This window comes from Vespula pensylvanica, chromosome 12, assembly GCF_014466175.1.
Source record: "Vespula pensylvanica isolate Volc-1 chromosome 12, ASM1446617v1, whole genome shotgun sequence".
In the NCBI taxonomy this organism is placed as follows: Eukaryota; Metazoa; Arthropoda; class Insecta; order Hymenoptera; family Vespidae; genus Vespula; species Vespula pensylvanica.
The window spans coordinates 3421803-3434925 of NC_057696.1; the positions used below are offsets into that span (position 1 = coordinate 3421803).

Below are 13123 nucleotides of genomic sequence, written 5' to 3' on the forward strand. Positions count from 1 at the left end.
TCTCTCTCTCTCTCTCTCTCTCTCTCTCTCTCTCTCTCTCTCTCTCTCTCTCTCTCTCTCTCTCTCTCTCTCTCTATCTATCTATCTATCTTTCTCTCTCTTCATTCGAGAGGACACGTGACTTTTCTGAAGAAGTTCACGACAGTTAGTTAGGACAAGGTATATAAAACGTTTTATAAGATACGTCATAAAAGTGTTACGAGAAGAGGCGAAGAGAGGAAGAAAGGAAGAAAGAAAAAGGAATCCAACGCACGTCGAATTTCGCAGTCTCACAGTCGATCCTGACGTATACGTATATACATACTTTTTCTTATTTTTTTCTTTGCTTTTTCTTTTTCGTTAGTCGCGCAGATCGTCGTATCGTCGTCGCGTGGATAAAACGTTGAGGTGTCCTCGATCAACGCGTGCCCGTTATCTCTCTCTCTCTCTCTCTCTCTCTCTCTCTCTCTCTCTCTCTCTCTCTTTCTTTCTCTCTTTCTCTCTATCTGTTTTTTTTTGCTTCTTCAAATACAAAGAGGTCGTATACGAAAAAAGAATAATAGTTCCGATAAGGAAACGATACACGGTCGATCGTGTATTTCAGTGTATTTAGTTCGTGTTAAGAATTATATTTCGTTACTTCTGTTTATTTGTTTCTCACGATAATGTATACATAACGAGCTATGACATCATTACGCAGGGCAAATTTAGAATAATTTATCTGTGTTGTAGATAAAAGGAAAACGTAAAGGAGAAAAGAAAATAATAAAAAGGAACAACGCGTAGGGGAAAAAAAAGTGTTTATTATAACCTTCGTTATAAGTTTTCTCCGAACTGTGTCAAAGTTATTACTACATACACATACTTCGATTGTTTGTTTCTTTTAAGGTTAGGCGCTAGAAATCACAACGCCCTGAAGTTGTGTGTTCGTGCTTCGTTAGCTTCGTCAGTATGTACTACGTACTTACTTACGTGCGTATGCAAGTACCATCGTTCGATTGTTTCGAACGATTATTTTTCCGTTAAACGGTTATATCCGTTATCGATCGGATTGGTTCGTTCAAATTCGTTAACGTCGTAAACTTCGCCGGTTCGTAGAATTCGTATCGATTCTACGATTATAAGAAATCCACCGAATAGGATTCGTAATTTCAATATATTTTGGAATTGAAGAAACATCGCGAGATATTTTGAGGTTAGTTCACACGAATATTTCTTTTCTATATATTTTAAATCAATTATATTCGTTCGATTGACGAGTAAAAAGGCAATGATATAAATGGACCGTTTAGTTTGAAAGTGATGTGTCCATTTTTTACAAAATGAGATCACGCAATTTGCGATTAATTTAGTACAAGCTTTTCATTTATAATTAGTCGATATTGAGTATCTTCAAAAATGCCAATGCTTCGTTGAATAGAATTGACCAATAAAAGAAATTGCGTGGCGATATGATATAACTAACCTTCAATTTTCTCGAAACAACAACGAAATGGACTTGCATCACTCGAAATAAACGATCGAAATATCAGTTCGTTATATACGTAGAAAGGATGATATATAAAAAAAAAAAAAAATAAAGAACAAGAAGAAAATATAGAAATAAAAATGAACAAAAATATATTGCGTGGAGTAAAAGATTGGCAAAATTTTCGATAAAAAAGATCGGTATAGAAAATCGGTATGTGGTATGCGGGGCCATTAGATCGAATCGAAACGAAAAGGGTGCGTTACGTATTCCGCGCGCGTTTTCATCGGATCCATACACGTTCCACGTGCATCCACGTGCAACCCCATACATCGTTCGATTGATATGGCGAAATGGTGAATGCCACTAGTCGAACGGCATTCCTTTTCATTTGCATCACTTTGATTCACCGACGATGCTATAGTAATCGTCATCTTTATTGCTCTTCTCATCGTCATCGTCATCGTCATCGTCATTTCTCAAAGCTTTGTTCGAAATATTGACGAGAACTTATCTCTAATTACATTTGTTACTTACATGTAAAATTATTTTTTACGAAAGATTTTCTTTGAATTTCATTTAACATTTTTCTTTTCTTTTCTTTTCTTTTTCCCTTTTTCTTCGTTACAGATCGATTTCGGTCGAAAATAAAACTTGTATTTATAAAATAACTTATAATAGTTGGAACAAAAAGGACAAATCTATATTTAATCGGTTTATTTTTATTACATTTTATCGAGTATTAAAAGTAGAGGAAAAAAGAAATAAAGAACGTAAAAGAAAAAAAGAAGAAAGAAGAAATGGTAGCTCTTTTCGATTTGACTAGGACTCACTTGGATTCGTAAAAAAAAAAAGAAGAAGATATTTTTCCTTTCTCACGTGATCTTAATTTACGAGAATCCTCGCTTTAACTCTTGTCACCGAGCGTCGTTATTTATCGACGTCTCCTAAATCCGTCCGCGACCGCACGTTTACGCGATTTCGTTCGTTATTTTCCATTCGATATTATTACACCATTCTTCAATCCACCATTTCGATAAATCACTCGTAGAGAGTTACTTCTACCTTATAACGAACGTCGAACGCGTGAGACGAGAATAAAAAAAAAAAAAAAAAGTAGAAAAAAATTCTTACCATACTTTTAATTTAATCGATATTTTTTTATTTTCATTTAATTTTTCAACAATATATCGAGATGGTCTTGTAATATGGACGTATTTACATATAATATAAATAAGTAAATATATAAGTGCATAAGTGCTCGCTAATGCAGGTCGAATCGTTGGATTAATTAATTTTTCTTTTCTTTTCTTTTTTTTTTCATTTTGTTTTCTCCTTTCTTTTTCACTCGTAACTTCTGCCGCAAATCGAGGGATCAATATCGTGATTCATCGAACGCGAAAGCGTTTTTTACTAAAGAATTAACGAAATAAAAAAAAAAAAAAAGAAAAAGAACAGAAAAGAAAAAATCCGGGCTGGAAAGGGGTAGAAAAACAGAGAGACGAGGGTGTGTGATGGGAGTGGAATAAAAAAAAGCATTACGAACAGAAAAAAAAAGTAGGAAAGAAGAGAAAAAGAAAAAATGAAATCGTAGAATTCTCCAAGGTAATGCATCGTGCTTTGAAAATTAACTATGAACGGGGTTTACTCGACAAATATCGTATTATACTCGACTCGATATCATCGATTTCATATATAATATATCACGACTATTCGAGATAGTCAATATAATTTCGATATAAATTTGCTAGGTAGGACGATAATGAAGAATAAAAAAGAAAGAGAGAGACGAAAAAGAAAGGAGTGAAAAAATATTAGAATATTTGAATGATAGGCAAAGAATATAAATGGAATGTATAAGGTAATAAGAATATGCAAAAGTTTTCGATAGAAATATTATCGACGAGTTTTAATCGAAAATGTAACTTGTTCCTCATCGCGCAAGAGATATAAAAAGTGTAAAAAAAAAAAAAGTAGGAGAGATAGAGAGAAAGAGAAAGAGGGAAAGAGAGAGACAAAGGAAGAGAGATAGAGGAAGAGAGAGCTAGAGATAGAAATAGAAAAGGTAAAGAAGCTTTGTTGTGGTTTCGTCAAAGTACATTGTTTATATACGTAGTAGTTGCCTCGAAGATGTTTTGATGTAAACTCAGGTAGTATAACTTGTGCTTTGGAAGGAAGGAAGGAAGGAAGGAAGGAAGGAAGGAAACAAGCGGGTTGGAGTGAGGGAGAGGGGGGAGAGAGAGAGAGAGAGAGAGAGGTGGTCGAGTCAAGGGTAGTTGGGACACGACTTCCGAGGAGTAAAGACATTAGGGAAATAATATCTTTATTGTATTGTTAGTACTCGACTGAAAACGAACGAACGAACGAACGAACGAACGAACGAACAAAGTAACGAAATAACGAAGTAACGAAGTAACGTTAATAATAAGCTCGATATATTTGCTACACATATATATATGTGTATGCACATATAGATTATTCGTGAATTTGAATGATTAATTAGTATGATATCGAAGTGATAGTGAGTGCCATAACGATGAAACGATGACGATGATGATAACGATGGATAACCGAAGATATTTTCGTCCAGTGACTGAATTTTATTATACATGGACACAGGAAAGTGAGTGAGTAATAAGAAACATACGCACACGCACACATAATATTTCTATCTTAATTAATCAATTTATTATTACGATACAAATATTTGTATATATATATCTGTGTACTATTGTAGATTTTTTATTATTTGATTATTATATAATACTACTATAGTGTAATACTATAGTCAGCACTTTGGAACAGTTAGATTATCGAGTTGTAGGAGCTTCAAAGGATCTAATAGGCAACATAGTACGTAATATGTAGTTTAACGTAGTCCCTCTCTCTCTCCTTCTCTCTCTCTCTCTCTCTCTCTCTCTCTCTCTCTCACACACACACACACACACACACACACACAGACTCTGTCTCTCGAGATAATGATTTTATCCTAGAATATCCAGCCTATACCGTAGGTATTAATATCCATTTGACTGGGATAGCTTTGAAATGCTTACGTAATCGTGTTATCGTCGATATCGGACGATGTAGCACATTTTCACGAGGTAAACGTCGATCGTCGTCCTGGTTCGCCGACCGAGCATGGCAGACGGTTTAACTTGTGTTAACGCTACCCATAACGCGTGTTTACACGGGAGCACGCATGTGCTCTCTCTGTCTCTCTCTCTCTCTCTCTCTCTCTCTCTCTCTCTCTCTCTCTGTCTCTCTTTCTCTATCTCTGTCTCTGTTTCTGTCTCTCTTTCTCTCTCTCTCCTCGATCGATTCGCGTTGTCATTCGTTCCTCGTTATTATCATTAGTGGCACGCTTCATGCCTCATTTATCCATCTTTGTATCAACCGGCGACCCTTCTGTTTAACCTCTCCTGCACGACACGTGGAAACTCCAGACGAAAGAGGGTGGTAGACATCAAAAAAAAAAAAAAAAAAAAAAGGAAAAAAGAAATGAAAAAAAAAGAAAGAAACAAAGAAAAATAAAACATCCCATGAAATTAACTCGAAACTCCTTTTCTTTCTTTTTTTTTTTTCTTTTTTCTTTTTCTTTCAAAAATAAATAATAATTAATTTGTTTCGTGAGATACGATTCTGTCGATACGATTCTTATCGGATATTTGTACTTTTTAATTTTTAACGTTTCGTACATTCAATCGAAAAAAGAAAAAAGGGCAAAGGTAACGTCCGGCGATTAGAATCAACGAATAGCCTTTTCTAGAAAGGAGAAGAACTGTCAGACCGGGGTCAGTACAATACATACTGTTATCTTTCGTCTTCCGTGTTTGTGCAGTCGTGACCTGATTCGAATTTCGTCGTAAAGCCAATGAAAACGAATGTAGATCGTTTCAGACATATACGTACACACCTATACACACGTTTTTCTCTTAATCATAATCATCGATATTAATAAGATATTCTATTGGAATAATTTCTTTATTTATTATTTCATTAATTATTGTTTACAATTAATGTATTTATTAATATATTACAAGAATTATTCCAATATCTTTAATTAAGATAATCAGATCCAATGCGTTACAAAAAATAACAGATCCGATTGAAAGTTGACAATTTTCTGATCGTAATTATCGATTTATTTATATATCCTATCGATCGATGGATGGATGGATGGATCGATCGATCGATCGATCGATCGATCGATCGATATTGATTTACACTTTTGAAAAATGAAAAAAAAAGAGAAAGGGAAAAAGAAACAAAAAACAAAGAGGAGGAGTAAGAGAAGAAGAGGAAGAGGAATAGGAAGAAGAGGAAGAAGAGGAATCGAAACGATCGGAAAAGTTAAGTTTCGCTCTTCGCAAGATACGAGCGTAGAACGCGCGAGGCGTGGCGATGTATTGATCGTCGTTGCGATTTCCCTCTTCCCTGTCCACCCCCAACCAACGTCATCCACCGTTTCAATCCCTCGTCCCTGTCGCCTGCCCATACTAACCCCCTCTACTCTTACTCTACGTTTACCCCTCTCGCTCGAGCTCTTTAGCTCTTCCCACTCTGGACTCTGGCGTCACTACCACCACCATCCACCACCATCACCACCACCATCACTACCACTACCACCACCACTACCACCACCATCACCACCACCATCACCACCACCACCAACACCTCCACGACCACCACTACTACTACCACTACTTCTACTACTACTACTACTACTACTACTACTACTACTACTACTACTACTACTACTACTACTACTACTACTACTATTACTATTACTCTACTACTACTACTGCTACTGCTACTGCTATTAATATTACTACTACACTACTACTACTATTATTACTACTATTACTATTACTACTACACTACTACTACTATTACTATTAATACTACATTACTACTATACTACTATTACTATTACTACTACACTACTACTACTATTACTATTGCTCTTACTATTACTATTACTACTACACTACTACTAGTATTACTATTGCTCTTACTATTGCTATTACTACTACTACCACATCAACACTATTCACTACCACCATCATTGACCACAACCATCCGTTCCTCTTCTTCCTCTTTTCTCCTCAGCTTCGAAATCGCCAGCGGCATTCATCCTCGAAACTGCAGACACGACGTTTCTCGTTCGGTGGCGCCACGCTGTGATCTTAATCTTTTGACATCAGTAGGACACACATTGCGAATATATATATACCTATTATGCATATATATATATATATGTATTCATTGAATGATTCTCTTTTGAATCAGTAATAAGATTATTATATACGGGTTGTGTATTACAATTACAATAGGGTAGTAAATATATATATATATATATATATATATATATATATATATTGCATTCTCTTGTCTATCTATTCTTTCTTTATCTTTTGTATCTACTTTACCGATCTGAAATAGGTTTGTTTGGTTACCCTTAACAGTGCCATCTGTGAGAGGGTAGTTCAAACATTTAGAATCACTCTCTTAAAGCTTTCCAAGTTTATACTGTGTCTTCTTACTAGGTACCCCCGATTAAAGAATCACTTATGAGAGTAAAAATTTCTAATGCTTTTTCTTTTCTTTTCTTTTATCTGTTTTATTTTTCTATTCGAATAAACGTTTATACAGTAGAGACGATAGTAAAATAGTAGAAAAATAGTTGATCGATTTACACATACACAAACACATACTCACACATGTTTCTATTATAATCGAATTGTCCTAGATCCAGTGAGAATCTAGGAAGAGTTTACGGAAATTAACCGACAAGCGAAATCTCGTTATTTTCGACGTAAATAGCGTCGTCTTAAGATTAGAATGTTGCCGGAAGCAAGGTGGCTCTCGGTGCCGCCTAATTGGAATTATGGTGCTGCTTAATGGCTGTGTAATGGTGTACCATTAAGCAACCATGCTTATCTTAACGTCTTGAAATTCGTCTCTAACGCGTATCGATACTCAGTCACGATAAGAGAGCCCATATTTGCGTTAATTAATCGAGGCGAGCCTTCTTTGTGTTGGCTCGTGGGGAACTTAGCTTTTCTTTTCTCTTTCTCTCTCCTTCTCTCCTCCCTTCCTCTCCTCCCTTCCTCTCCCTTCTTCTTCTTCATCGTACCGGAAATTAAATACTTCCAGAATCAACCGTGTCGAGAAACCTTCTCTGAAAATTCACGTTTCTCTGAATGTATTTTTTTAATTCGTCTATAGTCTACGACTTTATTATCGTGTTTAATTTTTTCATTCGTTTGGAATTAAAAAAAAAAAAAAAAAAAAAAAAGAAACAAACAAAAAAGGAAAAGAAAAAATAATTGAATTTCGAAAGTACACATTAAAACGGCCATACAGATGCGTACGTTTGTGCGTATGTAATTGTATAAGTAGTAAATAATACAAAAAATTATTATACTTATATTCTTAACTTTTACAATATGCATTTTTTTCTCATAAAAAGTGATACGAAAGGATAATGAAATATTCAGTGGATTTCGATCTAGACACATTGTTTTGTCTCTTTCTTTTTCTAATTCAAAATATCATAAACTTCGTTATGATTATTTCGTAGCGAATACATAATAATTTTTATATATATATATATATATATATATATATATATAGTATCATTATCGAAGTATTTATATCGTATAAAAGATGATTGCTATTTCCAGTCCAACGAACTCATTTACTAACTCGAAAGAGAAGAAAGTGATAAAGAAAATTAAAGCAAACGAAGAATACGATGATGGTAGACAGTTTAGAGGAAAGCACAGACATTTCTTGGCGCCTATTTAATTGATAGCAATCCCGAATAGACGCCATTATGTTCTCTTATTTTCAGTATGTAATTAAATTAAATTTTTTTTTTCTCTTTTTCTTTTTGCCACAATATGAAGATTTATCAAACGAGAAGAGAAAAAGAGAGAAAGAAAAAAGAAAAAAGAAAGAAAGAAAGAAAGAAAGAAAGAAAGAAAGAAAATTACTTTTTTTTTATGTCCATCCAGTCGACGAGTAGACTTTTATGCGAACAGGCAGCGAGAACGCATACATAGAACCGCATTAAGTAATCCGATGACGCCACTGTCTGGGGATCTCAGAAGTTCCTTTTACGGGCTTCCTCTTCTCTAATCGCTCATATTCTCTCTTAATCGTAGCGTGCCATCTACTCCCACTTCTGTCTCTCTCTCTCTCTCTCTTTCTTTCTTATTTTCTAAGATTGATGCCATGGAATTTAGGTTTACACAGGTCTAATTCACCTAAACTTGTTCCGCATATTTCTCGAATAATTTTCTTATCGAAATTTCTCTTCTAATCAATTTATTAATCTTTCTTTTCTTTTCTTTTCTTTTTTTTTTTTTGTTTGTCATCTTTTTTCTTGGCCTCGATCATAGCTACGTATCGTACGTTATCTTTTTCTTTTTCTTTTCTATTGTTTATTAATTTTTAAAATTTTTTGTTTGTTTGTTTGTTTGTGTGCTTATAGATATATAAAAATTCTTATTTTTATTTTAAGCCTGTCCTCATTCGAATCTACACTCGAAGAGTTTATGAAGTTATACGCTATCCGACTACTCACACACGAACACCTTCGTGAATAATACTCTCTCTCTCTCTCTCTCTCTCTATTTCTTTTTCTCTCTCTTCACATATCTCTCTCTCTTTCTCTTTCTCTTTCTCTTTCTCTCTCTCTCTCTCTCTCTTTGGTGTATATGTACGAGGGCAAATATGTAGGTTACCCAGTATTGGAGACTCCTCGCATCGCTATTTAACGAACTTTCGATGCGCATAACTGCTGCTCGCTTTGGGAATTTCTCTTTCATTGTGAGACGCTCGATAAGAAACGGAGGACGATTATGAGATATTAATAATAAAACGTATTTTTATAAGGCTTTAGAAACCTTTATATCTTTCATATTTATGTTAGGATCGCATTGAAAAATTAGGATTTTTCTTAATCGAATAATTTCATTTGTTTAATTAGATTAGTGGGAAAAGGATTATTAATATTTCTATATGGCATACTTCGAGCATAGTACTTATCTCATATTGTGTTATAAAAGAAAGTTGACAAATTTTCTTTTCGGTCTTGCTCCTTTTTTCTTTTTCTTTTCTTTTTCTTCTCTTGTATTTCTTTTTTCCTTTTTCTCATTTTTTCCCTTTTCTTTTCTTTTTTTTTTTCATTTTTCTTTAGCAAGTAGAAATAACGGCAGTCGAAATTAAACAACTCCCTTGTCTCTAATTGGACGAGAAAACGAGAGAACGCGAGGCAGCATTTGGAACTGCTAATTACTAGGACGGAATCATTTAGACGAATCTAAAACACTTGGTCGATTTGGAACGTGGCTCGTTTATAAAATCACGAAATTTTTGCTGATTATTAAAAAAAAAAAAAAAAAATAATAATATACCGTCGAATTTTCAATTTTGTATTTTTCTATCTTACAATGATTAAATCGTTAATGAACGCACCGATAAATTAGAAAAATCGTTCAAACGTATCGAGACAATTGATAAAAAAAACTTTCTTCTCTCACGAGGAAATTTTCAAGGAGAGAAAGAAGTTCTCTCCCCTCTAAAGAAAGAAAAAAGAAATAATAATAATAAAAAGAAAGGAGGAACGCAAATTAATTCGTCCGTGATTCAACGAAATCTATTATTAAAAACCTCGTAGTTTTTCGTTCAGAAATCTTTTCGCAGGCTTAGACTGAAGTAGTAAAAGCCCTTAGCCTTTGTTCCTTACCCTTCTTCATGAATGCTCTCGCCTCAGCTTTTGGATAATTTTTCTGGATATATATATATATATATATACATATCTGTTAGAAAATTTTTTATTTATTTATTTATTTATTTATTTAATTATTCCTTTTTTATTTTTTTCTTCTCTACCCCCTCCCTTTTCTCTCTCTTTTCCTTTTTCTGTTTCTTACAGAAATCATACCGGCTTTGTTGCATTCGCATGGTATAAAAGGTCGGAGAGAGAAGCACATCTAATTAAATTTTTCATTCGCCGTGTTTTCAGGATGAAAAACAATGTGGAAGTCAAGAATCGTCGAGGAGGCTCGAAAAATTCTGAAAAATTTCCACGTCTCTCTTTTTCTCTTTCTCACCCTTCTTCCAAGCTCTCTCTCTCTCTCTCTCTCTCTCTCTCTTTCTCTCTCATCTTTTATTCTCTCTCTTTTTAAATTTTATCGAGTGACGTTAGGAAATATATCATATTTATTACAAGAAGAACAATAATTTGTTTAACAGACGATTTATTTCCTTTGATATATAGCATTCAATTCGAAAATTATTTCGTAATCTATATTTTCTACTTCCTTCTTTTTTTTATTTTTGCTTTAGCCACAGTAACGTATAATTCTGAAAATGTTTTCGGAGGCCAAATCGGTCTATTAAATCGCCGATGTATTCAGCGATCCCAACCGAACTCGTAACTTGTAACTCGTAGTAGAGATAGTAGTAATAGTAGTAGTAGTTGTTTGGAATGTGGTTTGCGAATTTCAAACGTGAAGATTAAAATTCTTTCCCTCCGTTCGTATCCATTTTTTTTTCTTTTTTTTTCTTTTTTTTTTTTTCGCTTTGTATCACGATACCCACCGCGAACACATTAATTACTTATATCCCGTCCGTTTGGAAGGTAAACGATTTACTTTTTTTTTTTTTCCTTTTTTTTTTCTTTTCTTTTCTTTTTAAAGTATTGCCAAGAGAAAGAAAAATGCATCGCTGAAAATATTAATTATTATAAAGAGTTATTACATTATAAACAAATTATCGAAAAAGAAATTCGTTGGAAAATATAAAAGTACATACGTACCGATCGAAAGTACATTCTCCATAAAAATTTATTAAATCAACAGTATTTTACGATTTTAAATTACAATTGACAATATTATATATAGATAATACAAATAAAGAATAAAACGTAATATTCGTGTTCGTACGATAAAATCCATTGAGATTTATGTATTACAAAAAGATATAGGTAAAATGTAACACGTTATCGTAGTATATATATTTTATGCAGTACGTGAAATTGCATGTAGTACTACAATTTAATAAAATGTAGTACATTATGTCTGTGAATTTTATGAAGTGCATACATTCGAACGAATGTAAGTAAGTACTTTATCGGAATAATTTTACTGGTTCATGAAAACGAGCACGGGTTTCTTGTTCCATTTTTTAGCATTTCTTTTTTCTTTTATTTATCATCTTTCTTTACGGTAAAAGAAAAAAAAGATGCAACGTTAAAGACCATTTGGATTTCGTTGAGTACGTAGCAGTCGTTTGCTTGACATTTTCAGAGAGAAAAAGAAAAGCGGAGGTAGATTCACAACAACAGAGAGAGAGAGAGAGAGAGAGAAAGAGAGAGAAACAAAGAAAGAGAGAGAGAGAGAGAAACAAAAAGAAAGTGACTCTCTACTTTTCTCTTGCGTGCCTATTTCTCTTTTAACGGTCTCGAGATTCCTCGAGGATTTAGGGCGGATTTATCAAGCAGTTTACGGAGGTTGACGCTTAGAAAAATCTGAATCACGTGAATTAGTCTAGCGATTTGCTAAGATCTTACGAGTTTTAGTCGGCTTATACGTCGACTTAGACTACTTACTGTCTCCTAACATTTCTCATGACTCTAATTGGAATACCTATCTATCCGTGTATGCGTATATATGTATGTATGTATGTGTGTAGAGAGAGAGAGAGAGAGAGAGACAGAGATTTCTTTTTTTTTTCTCTCTTTCTCCCATTTTTTTTTTGTTTAAATATCGCCATGTCAATTTTCCATCATCGAACAGTTTTATTTAATTAAACGTTTCGTTCCCTTATGTATTAACATATTTTTTCTTTTTTCGAGATTCACTTTTTTCGTCCAACAAAGATAATTAAATCCGACGAAATTGATTTAATATAAATTTCTACGAACTCCGATAGAACGTTTCGATACGTCAGAGAATTGTCGAATTAATTAAATACAGTGTTGTGATTAACGTTTGTGCAAAAAATAAGTCGTCCGTGAATAAATCGTTTGTTTTTTCTATTAGATTTTTCGAGATTCCCGTAGTAGTGGAAATAGTACGTAAGTACTTACGTACGTCTGTTTATATATCTGCTTATACGTACAAAATGTAGACACACACACACACATATACACGTATAAAGGGACATATATTCAAGCAGCAGATAAAACATACTTTTATGAGAAAAATAGAAAGAGAGATAGAGAGAGAAAGAGAGAGAGAGAGAGAGAGAGAAAGAGAGAAAGAGAGACTAGAGCTTTACTCGAGAAAGACGACCCTTTTCATAGAACGTGCCATCGCTCACTCCTTCTTTGAAGACAACAATAGCCCTTCGTCCGTTTCGTCGATGCATCTTTCGTTGCATTCTATTCTCCTGAACTTGGGCGTACGCTTCAGTTAAAATGTTGTATATATCTTACTTTACTTCCTCGTCCAATGTAACACGTGAAAAGTGACTTTCGACGAATGAAATACAGCCTTGTAAACGGACAAATAGGATTTCCTTTCTCGTTTCTCTATATATTTACAACAATGTTTATCTAATAAGAGAATTCAATTTAATCAGTCCGATAGGTTGTATACTGTATTATCTATATGTATATTACATCTATATATGTATACACACACACACACACACACACAC

The 13123-nt window shown here is 33.9% G+C and overlaps 1 protein-coding gene across 5 annotated transcripts in view; it reads left to right on the forward strand.

Moving 5' to 3' along the window:
• LOC122633268 (stress-activated protein kinase JNK) overlaps positions 1–13123 on the forward strand; it is a 156254-nt gene that overhangs the window by 646 nt on the left and 142485 nt on the right. For 2 of the 5 annotated variants that reach the window (XM_043820971.1, XM_043820977.1), the window contains exon 1: positions 3938–4070. The exons of 1 other annotated variant lie outside the window; for it this stretch is intronic. The gene's annotated coding sequence lies outside the window, so the exon portion shown is untranslated. Of the gene's footprint in view, positions 1–3937; positions 4075–13123 lie in introns of those variants that run through there. 2 more of the 5 variants (XM_043820969.1, XM_043820976.1) reach the window with 1 other exon arrangement.